Source organism: Zingiber officinale, chromosome 1A (assembly GCF_018446385.1).
Source record: "Zingiber officinale cultivar Zhangliang chromosome 1A, Zo_v1.1, whole genome shotgun sequence".
Taxonomy (NCBI): Eukaryota; Viridiplantae; Streptophyta; class Magnoliopsida; order Zingiberales; family Zingiberaceae; genus Zingiber; species Zingiber officinale.
Window position 1 is genome coordinate 47637774 of NC_055987.1, and position 17152 is coordinate 47654925.

The 17152-nt window shown below is 40.5% G+C and overlaps 1 long non-coding RNA gene across 1 annotated transcript; it reads right to left on the reverse strand.

Moving 5' to 3' along the window:
• Positions 1-279: 279 nt before the first annotated feature.
• Positions 280-882, reverse strand: LOC122002989. The gene is made up of 3 exons (XR_006117757.1): positions 830-882; positions 490-531; positions 280-389 (listed from the first exon to the last, which is right to left on the reverse strand). It is a non-coding gene; the product is annotated as an uncharacterized LOC122002989 (long non-coding RNA).
• Between the last annotated feature and the right edge of the window lie 16270 nt (positions 883-17152).

Genomic DNA, 17152 nt, shown 5'->3' on the forward strand with positions numbered 1-17152 from the left:
CAAAAAAGCAATCAACTAGATCATGCCACTAAACAATGCTCACCTGGTTTAACAAAATCGGAAAGGCCAAAATCAATCAACTTCATCTGAGCATTTTCATCTCTGGTGGTGAAAAGAAAATTCTGTTGTTAAATACAAGGAAGAAATATTAACAGCGCTGAAAAATATATGTTGAAAAAGAAATGAACAGCAGAATACCCTAAGTTGCTCCTGTAAAATAAGAGATCTAAAATAATATCATGTCTGCATAAATTGAATCAAAGTTCTCTATGACACAAACCTCTGGCTTTAAATCACAATGCACAACACCTTGAAGATGACAAAAGGCGATTACACTCAGTATTTGAATAACTATAGCTTTTGCATCCTCCTCTGAGTACCTTCCACCTCTTGAGAACACAAGGGAAAAAAAGCAATCAAAAGTTATTAATTTTCAAATTCAAATAATCAAATAGATATAAATTATGGCCAATAAAATCACTTTTTTACCTGGATAAAATTCTTTCTAATAATTATCCACCTTCACATAATCTGGAAAAGAGAAAAACATATTGTTGAGTTCCAAATTAATAGAAGTACTACATAATTTTTTTTAAAAAAAAATTGCTTCCCATCATCTTAGAAGTGTTCATTTTAAAATTTGTATGGAAAAGTATTATCATTTTTCCTTAGTGAAGGATACAAAGTGTAAAGCAAAGAGGCATATTAGTAGGATACTACATGCAAAAAGTTTTGGATATATCAACTCTATCTTGTGACATGGAACAAATATCAGATGTAGAAACGTTGTTACTCATTGTTAAGCTAACTAGAGTTAATTAAGACATACTCCATGACTACGTAGACGTTAAGTGCATCCTCACATGCATCATAAAATTTGACAAAATTATTATGGTTGGACAAGGCTTTGAGGATTTTGACCTCTCTACGAACGTTTTCAATTGATATTGGTGTTGTCATCTGTAAAAACAAGAAAGAACCTGTGAAGTTTCAAAACACCCATTACAATGTTAAAATGCACTAACAATATGAGGCATGCATGGTAGCAAGGATACACTTTCCAGCATCTGAAGGAAGAAGTCTCATTTCAATGACTTTTGACAATTCCAAATCATCATTACTTTCTGAATCTGAGCTTTTAGACACTTCATCTTCATCGTCTATCTCGATCTGATGAAGAATCTAGCAAACAGTACATAAGCAATAAAGCAAAAAACAGCACAGGAGCCATCAGCCAATCTGACTATCCTCAATGGTGTAACTCAAATTTGCCCCTCAAATAATTCAAATCCTTCAGGACATTATTACTATAAAGAACCATTCTCAGCTAGTAATCACCAACTCAAATAGGCAACCTCAAGCACCAACATGTAGCTATCCAAGAAACAGATTACCGGTAGCCCCTTAATTCATGCTTAGAAAATTCAAGTCAGAGGCAACAAAAGTTCAAGTTTACCAATCAGTGAGGGAAAATAGCGCATTATCGAGCACCACAATGAATTCTCCAAAAAAACACAGAAAGCTTTCTAATGTTCAAGATAGGACAAAACTAATTGTCAGAAAACAAACAGCAAATAGAAGCATCAATCATCAGCTAAATGGAACTTGTATCCAGCAACATAAGTTTAAGCTCACCCAAAATTCTTCGTCAAGAAGAGCCTCGCAGGTAGTAAAACAGTCGAAGACCTTCCTGTGCACGCATTCTAGTTTGTCCTCCAATTGACTGGTTGGCTCGAAGCGTCGAATTTATCGACTAGACGAGGGTTGATCACTAGAAGACACCTCAATCTGAGGAAATTTAGGAATGGAACTAAGATCGCCAGAAATGCCTGCCTTATTCATGGCGCCAGAAGACATTGCACGCTCATCCTTTCTACAATTTCCAACTACGAGTATCACCAAAAGGGTGAAAAGTTCATTGGCAAAAAAAGAACAATTTATAATGAGGAAAAAGAGGAGAACCCGCATCGCTTTTCTTGTTTTAGGAAAGAAATCAGACGACATAACCAGAAGCAACTTTCCTACGTTTCTATGATGCAAGAAAGGGGATCTGGATCGCGTGCTTGTTTCCAGAGAGGAATAAGACGAGGAACAAAAAAAATGACTTACATGGCACGGAAGGCATGTCTTTCAGGCGGTTCTCGCTGCTGCGTAATGCGGAGGAGCAGACATCCCCCTCGTCGGAGACCGGAAGAGGGAGCAGTGACCACCGCCATCAGGAAGAGGGAGTTTCAAGATGCGAGTTGTGCCAAGAGGGAGAGGTAAAGGATTCTTTTCTTTTAATTTGGATGATTGTAGAAAAGGAAGAACCGTGGTGGCTGTTTCAGTGGCGCTAAACCTGAGTATAGATGCAAGGAAAGGGGTAGGTCTCCGGGTCCCTCGACACAGCATGGAGGGACAACGACAAGAAATCCACCGCATACCCTTTTCCCTTTGTCGCGCGTTGCTCAGCCAAATCACCCTCCTGTAGGATCCACTGATACCTTAAGATGGGGAAAAAGCTAATACTTGTCGACGAGGAAGAGTTAGTGGCGGGTGAGCGAGCGATGTAAGGGTTCGACTCAGGCGGTGCTACTTCAGCGGAGGCGGGGGCATGCAACGCCTCCTTTGGTAGATCAGTAGGATGAGAGTCAGGATGTACGAAGGTCTTCGGAATTCAGAAGAGCCGCCTGTGAGGAAGCTGCCGGAGCATGGGCTTGGCGGCGATGTAGCTCGGGCTTCGGCAGTTCGCTCCCTTCCTTGCGGCGGAGGTCTTCCAACCTCGGAGACCCGATTCGTGTCCTAGGTCGTCACCAGGACTGAGCTCACGGTAGCGCAGGGACCAGATTAACGATTCCGACATACCAAAATAACAGCACAATAATGAACACCAAAATAACGGCACCAAAATAACGATTCCATCAATCTTCTTCTCCCCTCTCTCAACTGCCTCCACCGTCAAGTGATGCAGAGTTCCGGCGACAACTTGCTCCCTCGCCTTCACAATAGGCGCAAACTCTAAAAGCGCATTCTGCACATCGACAAATCGAAAAACATTGGTCCGGAGAAAAAGCCCCAATTTTGGGAGAGAAAAAAAAACAGTAATTAGGAGGAGCGCAAGACCTATTTCTTGTTGTGCTCGTCGATGGTAAAGTGAGCGAGCTCCTGGATCTCGTTGCTATTCTCTCTTCCTTCGGATTCCCTCACGTTGCCGACCAATCGTGCCATAGTGGTCGTGGGCGTCCTCTCGTTGTTCGGATCTCGTCGGCCCCTACCTTAGCCGGGAAGAGCGAAGAGAGGAAGGAGGAGGAAGAGAGGATCAGACGAGGAGGCAGAACGGAACGATTTATGCTGCGATTTTGCTTAGGACCGAAGCGGGTGGTTTTGATCCTGCTCGGGAGAGGAAGAGGCGTCGATCCAGGAAGGGGAAGAAGGAAGGGGTGTCGATCCAAGAAGGGGAAGAGGGAGATGAGGCTGAGAGAGATGGTCGGAGGTTTAGATTTAGGTTTAGGCTGAGAGAAGGGGCACGATATTGGTTTAGGTTTGGAGGGAACTTTGTGAAGTGTTGTAAATTTGGTTGGTGAAAAAATTAAATTATTTTTTTTTGGTTCATTAACACCGGGTTTTAAAAACCGCTGTTAAAATCGGTGTCTATTAACAAAAAAAAAAGGCGCTCATAGACATCGGCTAAAAAACTAATGTCTATGAGCGAAAATCTGCGCTCATAGACACCGATTTTTGGAAAAATCGGTGTAAAATACTCAAAGATATCGGTTTTTGCTTAAAACCGTTGTTGTTCCACCGATGTCTATGAGGGTTTTTCTTATAGTGCGCTACTTTTCACGAGCCTATTAGATGACTCGCGCGGCAGGATTTTCTGAGTCTGCGACAGAACAACCGTTCGGTGACAGAGTATAATGCTGAGTTTAACCGGTTGGCCAAATTCTATCCAGAATTAGTTGCTGAGGACAATTCCCGTATGCATCAGTTTATTCAGGGACTAGATGGACATCTGCAAGTAAAGCTTGCCGGTTTTAGGAGTTCATCCTACATAAAGACACTGGACAGAGCCCTGATGATAGAGTCAGCTTAGCAAAGAGCATATCTGGATAAGAAAAGAAAGCAGATGGGTCAGACATCAGGACAGATCCAGCAGACACAGGCAACCGGGCAGCAGCAGAGTGGTCGTAGTCGGTCAGGACAGGGTACTTTGGGGCTTCTGGTAAGCCTCAGAAGTTTGGGTGATCTTCATCAGGACGTTCCCAGTCTTCACAGCAGAATCGAAAATAGCCCGCCAGCGATATTCTCTGCACTAGATGTGGGTCCAGAGACCACGTCACCTCAGCCTGCTCCTTGGGACAGCTAGTTTGCTATTATTGCAAATAACCTAGGCACGTGAGACGAGATTGTTCGTTGAAGGCTCAGCACATGGCTTCCGGGGTTACTGTTCATGGAGGACAGCACAGTCAGTCAGGGACTCGACGAGGAGGGCAGAGAGTCCAATCTTCACATAGTCAACAGAGGACAACTCCCCCTGCCGTAGTTGCATATGACATGCATGGACAGGAGCACTCCAGTGCCCTTATGGTACCACAGAGTGCTGTTGTGGGACCTCCATATCAGCTGCAACCCCAGCCCCTAGTCCAGTATCTGCAGCCTCAGCCACTATTCAGTACCAGCCGCAACCACAGCCACTGGTTCAGTACCAGCCGCAGCCGCAGCCGCAACCACTGGTCCAGTACCAGTCACAGCCCCAGCCGTCGATCCAGTATCAGTTGCAGCCCTCTCAGACTTCTCTGACACAGTATCCAGCACCACCTCAGTGGTAGGCTCCTACCCAGATGCAGCAGCCGTTGGTAGCGCTACCACCTTCTCCTCCGCCTGAGACGGGACGTATTCATGCGGTTACCAAAGAGGATGCGCAGCGAGCCGACGGATCTGTTTTCCACGGTACGATTTCCATTTATGCCTTATCTACTGATATGCTGATAGATACTGGTAGCTCTCATTCTTTTATATCCCATACCTTTATGCGAGAGAGTGGTAGACTACCTACTCGTAGATCGCAGTGATTGACTGTCTCCCTACCATCCGGTGATACATTGGACATCACTCAGGAGGTCAAAGGTTGCCCGTTAGATTTTGGCAACATGATACTTATGGTTGACTTATTAGTGTTGGAGATGGTTGGGTTCGACATTATCCTTGGCATGGATTGGTTGTCTGCATATAATGCCACGGTTGATTGCTAGACAAGGGTGGTCACATTTCGACCTCCGAACCAACCCGCGTGGGATTTCACTGGCATCAGGGATGATAGCATATCGATCATTTCGACGATTCAGGCTCAGAAGCTGCTATCACATGGCTGTAAGGGATTTCTTGTGTTTTATGATTAATAGTGACCACAACAGTAGTTCGCAGCTCTCAGATGTTCCGGTGGTCCGTGAGTATCCCGATGTATTTCCAGATGAGCTACCGGGCTTGCCTCCCCGAAGGCAAGTGGAGTTTGCTATTGAGCTGATTCCGAGGACCGCGCCAACATCGAAAGCTCCATATCGTATGACACCGAAAGAGTTGGACGAGCTAAAGGTCCAACTCCAGGAGTTATTGGATAGGGGATTCATTCGCCCTAGTGTTTCTCCGTGGGGTTCTCCGGTACTATTCGTCAAGAAAAAGGATGGTACTCTAAGGTTGTGCATCGATTACAGACAGCTGAATGCAGTGACCATCAGAAATAAGTACCCCTTACTGCGGATTGAGGATTTATTTGATCAGCTCAGAGGTACCTCAGTGTATTCTAAGATTGATCTGCGGTCTGGATATCATCAGCTGAGAGTCAAAGAATCTGATATTCAGAAGACAACTTTCCATACCAGATACGACCATTATGAGTTTTTGGTAATGTCATTTGGGCTTACCAATACTCCAGCGGTATTTATAGATCTGATGAACCACATCTTTCTGGAGTATCTAGATCAGTTCATTATCATTTTCATCGACGACATTTTGATCTACTCAAGCTCCGAGGAGGAGCATGCACAGCATCTTCGCATAGTCTTGGAGACTCTTCGACGACATCAGCTATATACGAAGTTTAGCAAGTGTGCTTTCTGGCTATCTTCAATCGGTTTTCTGGGACACGTAGTCTCTAGCAGAGGTATTTTAGTAGACCCTCAGAAGATTGAGGCTGTCACCAGCTCGGAGCAACCGGAATCAGTTCAGGAGATCCACAGTTTTCTGGGATTGGCTGGATATTACAGACAATTCATCGAGGGTTTCTCGCGTATCGTTATGTCGTTGACACGTCTGACCAGAAAAGACGTGAATTTCACTTGGACAGAAGACTGTGAGACCAGCTTTCAGGAGCTGAAGCGGAGATTAGTGTTAGCACCAGTTTTGATTTTGCCTATTGGAGAGGACGGATTCGTGCTCTACACCGACGCATCTCTATAGAGTTTGGATGTTGTTCTGATACAGCACGGCAGGGTAGTCTCCTATGCTTCTTAGCAGTTGAAGGAGCATGAGAAGAACTACCCAGTTCATGATTTGGAGTTAGCTACCATCATTTTTTCTTTGAAAATTTGGCGGCATCATCTGTACGGCATTACATTTGAGATTCTCACTGATTATAAGTGTCTCAAATATATTTTCACCTAGAAGGAACTTAATCTCTGATAGAAGAGATAGATGGAGTTTCTGAAGGATTATGATTGTACCATTAGCTATCACCCAGGGAAAGTTAATGTGGTTGCCGATGCGCTCAGCAGGAAGTCCAGAGGGACTTTGGCTTGCTGCTGAGTTTCAGTCACAGACTTGGTTCAGGGTTTCTCTGAGTTGTGCCTTTAGGAGAAGGGACAGATAGAGCAAGGTATTTTGGTTACCATGGTTGCTCAGTCATCAATCAGGATGAGGATCCGAGAGGCCCAGGCCGGTGATCAACACTTACAGTTCATTGGCAGCCAGATAGCTTCTGGGCAGCAGACCGAGTTCACACGAGATGAGGAGGGTATTATATACTTTCAAGATAGATTATGTGTACCTCAGTCTCACCCGGTCTTACAGGAGCTACTTTAGGAGGCTCATTGCTCTCGATTTACGATCCACCCAGGCGGAACCCGCATGTATCAAAATTTGAGACGTTCTTACTGGTGGAACGGTATGAAGAAAGACATCGCAGAATTTATATCGAGATGTCTTGTTTGTCAGCAGGTGAAGGCCGAGCACCAGAGACCTGCAGGATTACTTCAGTGGATTCCTATTCTTGACTGGAAATGGGAGCACATTACCATGGACTTTGTGGTGGGTTTGCCGAGGACACGACGAGGACATGACGCGATTTGGGTAATCATTGATCGATTAACCAAATCCGTGCACTTCTTAGCGATCCAAAAGACTGATTCCCTAGATCGATTGGCAGATCTGTATTGCTGGGAGATCATCAGATTACATGGTGTTCCTTTGAGTATTATTTCAGATAGAGACCCCCGGTTCACGTCTCGTTTCTGGCAGAGTCTGCAGCAGTCCTTGGGCACTCAGCTCCGTTTCAATATAGCTTTCCATCCGCAGACAGATGGACAGTCAGAGCGGACCATTCAGACTCTAGAGGACTTGCAGAGGTCATGTGTATTGGATTTTGGAGGCAGTTGGGAGGACCATTTATCATTGGTAGAGTTCGCCTACAACAACAGCTTTCATTCGACTATCCAGATGGCATCGTTTGAAGCGTTGTATGGTAAGCCTTGTCGGACACCCACCCTCTGGGATGAGGTTGGGGAGGCCCAGCTGTTGGGACCTCATAGAGCTCAGCATGAGGCAGAGTTGGTTCGTACTATCAGACGGAGGATGTCAGAGGCGCAGGACCTCCAGAAGAGTTATGCTAATCGGAGATGCAGACCCCTAGAGTTCTCTACAAGCAACCATGTATTTCTACGAGTCTCACCCACGAAAGGGGTGAAGAGATTTAGCCTCAGGGGTAAGCTAGCTCCGCGATACATTGGACCTTTCCAGATCTTGGAGAGAATTAGAGTAGTAGCTTATCGCCTGGCGCTACCACCGGCTCTGGCAGGTATGCACGACGTATTTCATGTGTCTATGCTGAGGAGATACATAGCAGACCCAGCTCATGTGTTGTCTGATATACCAGTTTCCCTTCAGCCTGACGCCACCTACGAGGAGGTTCTAATACGGATTCTGGATCAGAAGGAGTGGCAGCTGCGGAACAAGACTATCTGGCTGGTTAAAGTCGGATGGCAGCATCATTCAGACGAGGAGGCTACCTGGGAGTTTGAGGATACGATTCGAGCTCGATTCCCCCATCTTTTCACTTGAGGTATGTGGGTTAATTTACCATTCAGTATTTATACTCTTTATCTGTTGTTAGTACTTGCTGATGGTAGATAATGAAATTTGGGGACCAAATTTTTATTAGTAGGGGAGAATGTAAAATATCGAAAAATGGCAAATAACTATAAGAGAAATTTTCAGAATTTTTAGAAATTTTTCGAGAATTTTTCGAAGACCGTATGGACGAGTTTACGGGGATAAATTGGGCCCCGAGGGAAGCCTGTTTAGGCTACCCCATTTTAACGAGGAAATGTTTATTTTCTTTAAATCCTTTCCTTTTCTTTTTATTCCCTTCCTTCGTCGTTTCTTCCCTGATCCGCGACGCGTGCCCGAGCCACACTCCGGTCGTTTCTTTTCTTTCCCAAACCGCCACCGCCACCGCGTCGATTCCGCTCCTCCCCTCGCCTACAAAATGTCCAGCCAAAGGAAGCTTCGAGGTCTTTCCTCCTTTCGATCCCTCTCCCTCACCCTCTGCCCTCACGGCGAATTTGCCCTAGCGATGCCCACTGCCGCCAGCGACGCCAAGCGCCTCTGCACAGTGCCGCCGCCATACAGAAGTATCGCCGACCTCCCCTGTGCCCTAGCACCGCTGCCTCCCTTGCCCTCTCGCGTCGCCCCCTGTTGCCACAGCCGACGCCGCTTCCACCCGACGGTGCTGCAACTCGCACAGCGTCTCTGCCCTAGCCTCCAGCCACGTTGTGCCCTGGTTCTATTTCCTCGGCTCCGATCTATCGTCGACCATACCCTAGCAGTAACTGTTTCCTTCCTTATCTCTGACTGTCGACGATCTTGGAGGTAAGTTTGGTTAGTATTAGGTTAATAGGAATTTGATTCTATACTACGGTTGAATCCCAAATCTGATCTATGATCTCCACTCTTGACCTCACCTTTGATCCGAATAGTGTACTGGAATCCAGAAGAGAAGTGCTTGTTGTGGGGTGTCTCCTTGGTCTAGCAGCCGCGTTCTTAACTGTGGATCAGTAGAGGAAGGTGTGAAGTGAGATCTTGTTCTCTGAATCGTGGCGGTGAGTTGCTGATTGACTGCTAGACCTTAAGGTGAGCATCTGTACAGTGATGAATTTTAGGTTAATTAAGTTTGGATTATTGATCTAATGGTGATTTGGCGATTAGTTGACTAACCCTAATTTACCATTAGTAGGTTGAGATTTATGGTTTAGGGTTTTTTCCCTAAATTGTTTTTTTAGGATTTTATTTAGCTATTCATTTGAGTTGTAGCTAAATAAAAATGAATATATTGGTGACACAGGACTTTGACGCGAGACGAGCATCTCGACATCAGATTTGGACTGGATTGGACCTTTCTATTGGAGGCGGGTACCTTGACTTATCTATTTTGATACGTCTTGTTGATATGTTTAGTAGATTTTAACAAGTAGTAATAATTATGATTATATCTGCATGGGCATATCACTATTTATTTCCGAGCGTATATTGTTTGTTACCTGTTTATTATTTATGTTATAGAGGTAGTGACATGCCATGCTCTATGATATACTGGACTGGTTAGATACCCTACTTGACATGTGTACCTAGATCATATTATTTGATCCACATATTGTAACGCCCCGCCCCTCCTGCTAAGGCCACGGGGGTTACTTTACCATACTTACTTACTTATTACAGCGGAAGTCTTATTCGTAACATTTTATAACCTTTTCATGACTTTAAAATTCACCATGACTAATCATCTAATCACATAAACCACATAGCATACTTAATATTGTTTTCGAGTGATGATACTCAACACAAAGTAAAATGTCATGAAGTTATAAAGTAAATGACATAAAACTAGGCATAATTCTTATTTAGTGGAAGCAGGTATTTTCTTTATCCTTAGCCAGATCACTGCCACACATGTCCTTCTAGCCCCTCCTGCTGCTCCCCTAGTTCATCCATCCCTTGCCCTTATCTGTAGTACAAGAAAGTAAGCTGTGAGCACTCATGGCTCAGTAAGTTCCTTTCCTACTCACAAAAACCGTATAGCATATTAAAACACAAGTCATATCACATGTAGATAATTTCTTCATATCATGTAGCATATCATGGCATAATCACAACATAATCATCATACATGTCATAAGCATCATCATAAACATCATGGCATAAACATAAGGTATCATGGCATAGCATAACATAAACATCACACATGTCATAAGCATCATCATAACCATCATGGCATAAACATAAGGTATCATGGCATAGCATAACATGATCATCAAATGCACCTTGACATATCATAACGTTATCATAAATATCATGGCATAATCATAAGGTATATGCAAGTTGTATTCTTAAACATGCATCATGAAAACATATGCAACATGTCTTTTGAAAACTATTAACATACATACTTAAACATAATCTCAACATAAGAGGGGATCCCGGCTTGTACCACGTACATAAATACGCGCGTCCTAGTAGGTCCAAGGTAGCAAGTCTTGAACCCTACAAGGCATACATATACTAGGCCCGTTTCTTAGTCCATCGACCTAGTGGCACTTAGGAGCCCATCCCTAACGAGGCCCGTTTCTTAGTCCATCGACCCCGGGGCGCTTATGGAGCCCACCCTTGGTACAAGCCTTAAAAGTAAAATAGCATGTCATATCTGTTGGATCGAGATGCGCTAGAGGGGGGGGGTGAATAGCGCTCACGGCTATTTTGATCGTATCGGAATCGTAAAACTATCAAAGTAAATATACGCAGCGGAAATAACGAATGCAATCACAGAGGGACACAAGAAGTTTTACTTCGTTCGGAGCCTAGGTCGACTCCTACTCGAAGGCCCGCGATCCTTGATCGCTTTCGGTGGGCAACACTTATAAGTACGAAAAAGAGTACAAGATTTACAATTAGTACAGTAATTAAAAACAAGTATACCGACGACAGAATCGTAATCTCGAAGCTCCTGGTCGTCGTGGACTCATAACAGCACTTCAGGGTCGTTGATTGAGCAACACGCAGCACAAGGATCGCTTGGAAGTTCTTATCGTTCAATGCTGCTCGAAGTCCCCTTATAAAGGGCATCCAGGGCGCCTTGAAGGCCTCTGAAGGCGCCTTCAAGGCTCCGAGTCCACCGTGCAGATGAGCGCTGACCAGTTTGCGCTTATCACCTTTGAGGGCGCCTTCCAAGGCGCCTCCAGAGCCAGCTGAGGCGCCTTCAACCCTGTTTCGCGGCCAGGTCAGCTTTTGTACCCGAGGCGCCTCCAAGCTCCATGGAGGCGCCTCGGACACTGTTCATCCGAGGAATTAGGTTGTTCCTTTGCACCTGCAAGATACGTTAGTCCCAAACACAATCCTGCAACACAAAGTTAGCACGATACACATGATAAATAAAGTATAGACAGTCTCCGGACCGTTCTGACTTCGGGTTTCCGACAGGAAACCCTAGGTCGACTCACGCCTCTGTTCCCTCTACGGAGGCGATCCTCCTACTCCACTCGGGAGATTTACATTGCCGTCGATCCTCCGGATCGATGGACTTCTCAGACCCGTGCTTCGGACTTTCTGCTGGACATCCGCTTCCGACCAATCCAGTCTTACAGTTCGCGACACCGGGACTTTCCACCTAGGGTTACCACCCCTAGGACTTTTGCTGAAGACATCGACCTACCAAGACTTTCCGCATGGGGTTACCACCCCTATGACCTAGGGTTACCGCCCCTAGGGTTTTCCTTTGCTCGCAGACTAAGACTTTCCTGAAATCCTCAAGTAGACTTGTTAGACTACCAAACATCTTAACTTTGAATTCTTTGCCATTATCAAAACACGAGTTCGATCGTCGGATGCTTCCTGCACCAACAATCTCCCCCTTTTTTATTATGGCAACTCAAATTCAAAGTTAAGTAAACAAACGAATAGACATTTTTAACACAGACAAATCTGCTAAGTATAGATGTCCAAAATAACTAAAGCAAATTTGCCTTATATGCTCTCCCATAACTTTTGCTCCCCCTTAACTTTTGCTCCCCCTTAACTTTTTGTTTACATTTTTGCTACTCTCCCCCTTTGCCATATATCAAAAATGGATAATAATAGATGTTTGATTGAGTTGTACATGATTTTACTAAGGTTAACAGGTTAGCTAAGTTCAACAGGGTTTGAAAGTTAATGTCAATTGGAACTTAGTTTCAATAAAGTTTTAAGACAAGGTTATTCATTTAAGTTCAGTTGGTCCTTAAGTCCAAGCACAAGACATGTTCAATAGATTGATTTATTAGGTATCAGAGCTATAAAGAGCAAAAACATTCTTTAAGAAGAAAATTGAGTATCCTTTACCAACTATCTAACCTTTAGTTACTTGCTGATAGTCTACAGGACAATAGCTTTCACTAGGTTAGTCAAGTTAAGTTATTTTGGTCCAGATAGACTTGACTAGAGCTGGAGAGCTTAACTTGATTCATGTTTATTGCATATTTAACGCCCAGACTTATATTGATGCACAGATATAAGCATTCTTGAGTCCAGGCTATTCCCTATGCATCTCACGCCGTTCTATGTTTGTCAATCACAATCAGGGTAAACTTAGGTGCTTTGTGAGATGCTCTGGCTTAATTCTAGGGGAACATGATATCTAGGGGAAAACCTAGGCTAATTCCAAAATTTTGAAAAAAATCTAGGAACTTGGGAATTTTGAAAATTATTTTTCCTAGAATTTGAAAAATGATAAGTAAGTCCAGAAGTTTGAAGAAACTAGGAATTTGGAAATTTTGAAATTTTCTTAGAATTTGAAAAAAAAAACAATGAGAGTTATTTTTTTTATTTTTTTTTTAAATAAGAACACTACTCTACCCAACACATTCCTATTTGCCTTCTAAGTGCACTGAACTCAAGTTCAGGTAAGGGTTTTGTAAAGATGTCAGCTAGGTTTGATTTGGACTCAACGTGGTTGAGTGCAATTTCACCTTTAGCTACATGGTCCCTTACAAAGTGGTGTTTTACCTCTATGTGTTTAGTCCTAGAGTGGTGAATAGGATTCTTGGTGAGATTGATTGAGCTGATATTATCAATGAAGATTTGTGTATTTTTATACTCTAGTTGATAGTCTTTTAACGTATGCATCATCCATAGTAGTTGAGATGCACATTCTCCTAGAGCTATGTATTCAGCTTCTGTGGTGGATAGAGCAACACAATGTTGCTTTCTGCTTGACCAACTTACTAGGCACTGACCTAGAATTTCTGTCTAGCTTGCACCCAGCATAGTCTGAGTCAGAATAACCGTAAAGGTCAAAGATGCAAGTTCTTGGATACCAAAGTCCTACATTTAGAGTTCCTTTAATATACCTAAGTATTCTTTTAACATAAGATAGGTGTGACTCTTTTGCACATGCTTGGTATCTTGCGCACATACCTACTACAAACAATATGTCGGGTCGACTTGCAGTTAGATAGAGTAAGCTACCTATGGCACTTCTATAGTATTTTGAGTCAACTGATTTTCCTTCAGGGTCAGAGTCAATGTTTATGTTGGTTGCCATTGGAGTATTTATAATTTTTAAATTTTCCATACAGAATTTTTTAATTAACTCTTTAGCATATTTAGTTTGATAAATGTAGATTCCATCTTTAGTTTGTTTAATTTGTAAGCCTAAGAAGAAATTAAGTTCTCCAACCATACTCATTTCAAATTCACTTTCCATTAATTTGACGAATTCTTTTAAGAATTTTGAATTGGTTGAACCAAAGATTATGTCGTCAACATAGATTTGGGCTATAAAGATGTCTTTTCCTATAGTTTTCACGAATAAAGTAGGATCGGTTTGTCCTTGGTTAAATTCTTTGGATATTAAGTAATTAGATAATCTTTCATACCAGGCTCTAGGGGCTTGTTTTAGTCCATATAGTGCCTTTTTTAATTTAAATACGTGATTAGGGTAGTCTATGTCTTCAAACCCTGGAGGTTGGCTTACGTAGACCTCTTCCTTGATAAAACCATTTAAAAAGGCTGACTTAACGTCCATTTGGTACAATTTGAATCCTTTATTGGCTGCATAGGCTAATAACATCCTAATGGACTCGAGTCTAGCTACTGGAGCATAAGTTTCATCATAGTCTAAGCCTTCGACTTGACTAAACCCTTTGGCTACTAACCTTGCTTTATTTCTTACTATATCACCGTGATCATCCAACTTGTTCCTAAAAACCCATTTAGTGTCTATTATTGATTTATCTATGGGTTTAGGTACAAGGTCCCAGACTTGGTTTCTCTCAAATTGGGTTAATTCTTCCTGCATCGCAATGATCCAGTCTGGATCAGGCAGGGCTTCTTCTATAGTTTTAGGTTCAATTTTAGAAATTAGAGCAATCTGACTAAGGTTTCTATAGGATGATCTAGTTCCGACTCCTAGGTTTGGGTCACCCAAAATTTGGTCAGGTGGGTGAGAGGTGCTTATTCTAGTTGGTCTTATTTGTGAGTCGAAACCGGTTCTTCCGACTCATTAAGATTAGGTTGGATTTCATCATCGTCTATCGCTCTTGGATTAGTGTCAATATTTTCATTTATATTAGGTAAATTGTTTTCTTCATCAAATATTATATTAGTTGTTTCTTCAACTTTCAAGGTATTTTGATTAAATACTCTAAAGGCTCTACTGGTAGAGGAGTATCCTAAGAATATTCCTTGGTTAGATTTGGGTGTAAATTTTCCTAAGTAATCTTTAGTATTTAAAATGTGAACTTTACACCCAAATACTTTTAGATAGTTTAGATTGGGAATTTTATTATAGTAGAGTTCATATGTTGTTTTATTGTGAAATTTATTAATTAAAATTCTGTTTTGAATGTAATTTGCAGTATTTATCACTTCAGCCCAAAATTGATGATTTAAGTGATATTCATTTAACATAGTTCTAGCTGCTTCTTGTAATGTTCTATTTTTACGTTCCACTAGTCCATTTTGTTGGGGGGTTCTAGGACATGAAAATTCATATTGGTATCCATTTATTTTACAAAATTGGGTGAACTTATGATTTTCAAATTCCCCTCCGTGATCACTTCTTATTCTTTTAATTTTAGTATCTTTTTCATTTTCCGTTAAGTTGCAAAAATTACTAAATATTTCATAGGTTTCATCTTTTGTTTTTAGAAATTTTACCCAAGTGTACCTAGAGTAGTCATCAATTATTACTAAGCAATATTGGTTCCTGTTTAGTGATTTGGCTCCATGTGAATCAAATAGATCAAGGTGAATGAGCTCAAGTATGATGTTGGATCTTTCTAGGTTAATTGACTTGTGGGTTGACTTAGTTTGTTTTCCTTTTTGACATGCATCACAGATTGAATTTTCAATAAATTTTAATTTGGGCAAACCTCTAACTAGACCATTTTGACTCATTTTTGAAATAAGTCTTGTGTGTGTGTGACCCAGCCTTCTGTGCCACAGTTGGGTTTCCTCTTGCTGTGTCAGGAGACACTTTATTGAGGATATTGATAAATCAATTGTGTAGATGTTATTTTTTCTAAGTCCCTTAAGTTTAATTTCTGGATTTTCAATATTTTTAACTAGACATCTAGATTTATCGAAATTAACTAGGTATCCGCTGTCACACAATTGACTTATACTTAGTAAATTAAAGTTAAAATTTTCAACCAATAAAACATTTCGAATAATGAAATCGGAACTAAGTTCAATATTACCTTTTCCGATTACTTTAAGTTTACCGTTGTTGCCGAATGCAACTGATCCTAGACTCTTGTACTTGACTTTGGTAAACTTCAACTTATCTCCAGTCATATGTCTGGAGCATCCACTATCCAACATCCATTGATCCAATTCCTACACATGAAGTAGTTGAATTGGTTTCTTTTTAATGGATTAAAGATAGCGTGATTGAAGCAGACGCTATGTTTATTGTCTCCTTAAATTTTCTATTGTATTGTATTCAAGATAATTTAGCAAACACTTATGTTTATTGAGTTTAAGAATAATTTACAGATTTAAGTTAAAGTAATTTTGAAAGTTAGGTTTTTAAAATGATTTTGAAATTTAAGTTTTTGAAATTTAAGTTTAAAATAATTTTGAAATTTAAGTTAAAATAATTTTGAAATTTAAGTTTTTAAAATAATTTTGAATTTTAAGTTTAAAATAATCTTGAAATTAATTTTGAAAAGATTTTTAAATAATTTTGAAATTGATTTTGAAAAGATTTTTAAATAATTTTTAAATTAATTTTGAAAAGATTTTTAAATAATTTTCAAATTAATTTTGCAGAGATTTTTAAATAATTTTGAAATTAATTTTGAAAGGTTTTTAAAATAATTTTGAAAGGATTTTTAAATAATTTTGAAAAGATTTTTAAATAATTTTGAAATTAAGTTTTTGAAAATGATTTTGAATAATTTTGAAAAGATTTTTAAATAATTTTGAATTGATTTTGAAAAGATTTTTAAATAATTTTTAAATTGATTTTGAAAAGATTTTTAAATAATTTTTAAATTGATTTTGAAAAGATTTTTAAATAATTTATAAATTAATTTTGAAAAGATTTTTAAATAATTTTGAAATTAAGTTTTTGAAAATGATTTTGAATAATTTTGAAATTAATTTTGAAAAGTTTTTTTTAAATAATTTTGAAATTAATTTTGAAAGATTCTTTGAAATTAATTTTGAAAAGATTTTTAAATAATTTTGAAATTAATTTTGAAAAGATTCTTTGAAATTAATTTTGAAAATATTTTTAAATAATTTTGAAATTAATTTTGAAAAGATTTTAAATAATTTTGAAATTAATTTTGAAAGGATTTTTAAATAATTTTGAAATTAATTTTGAAAAGATTTTTAAATAATGTTGAAATTAATTTTTTGAAAA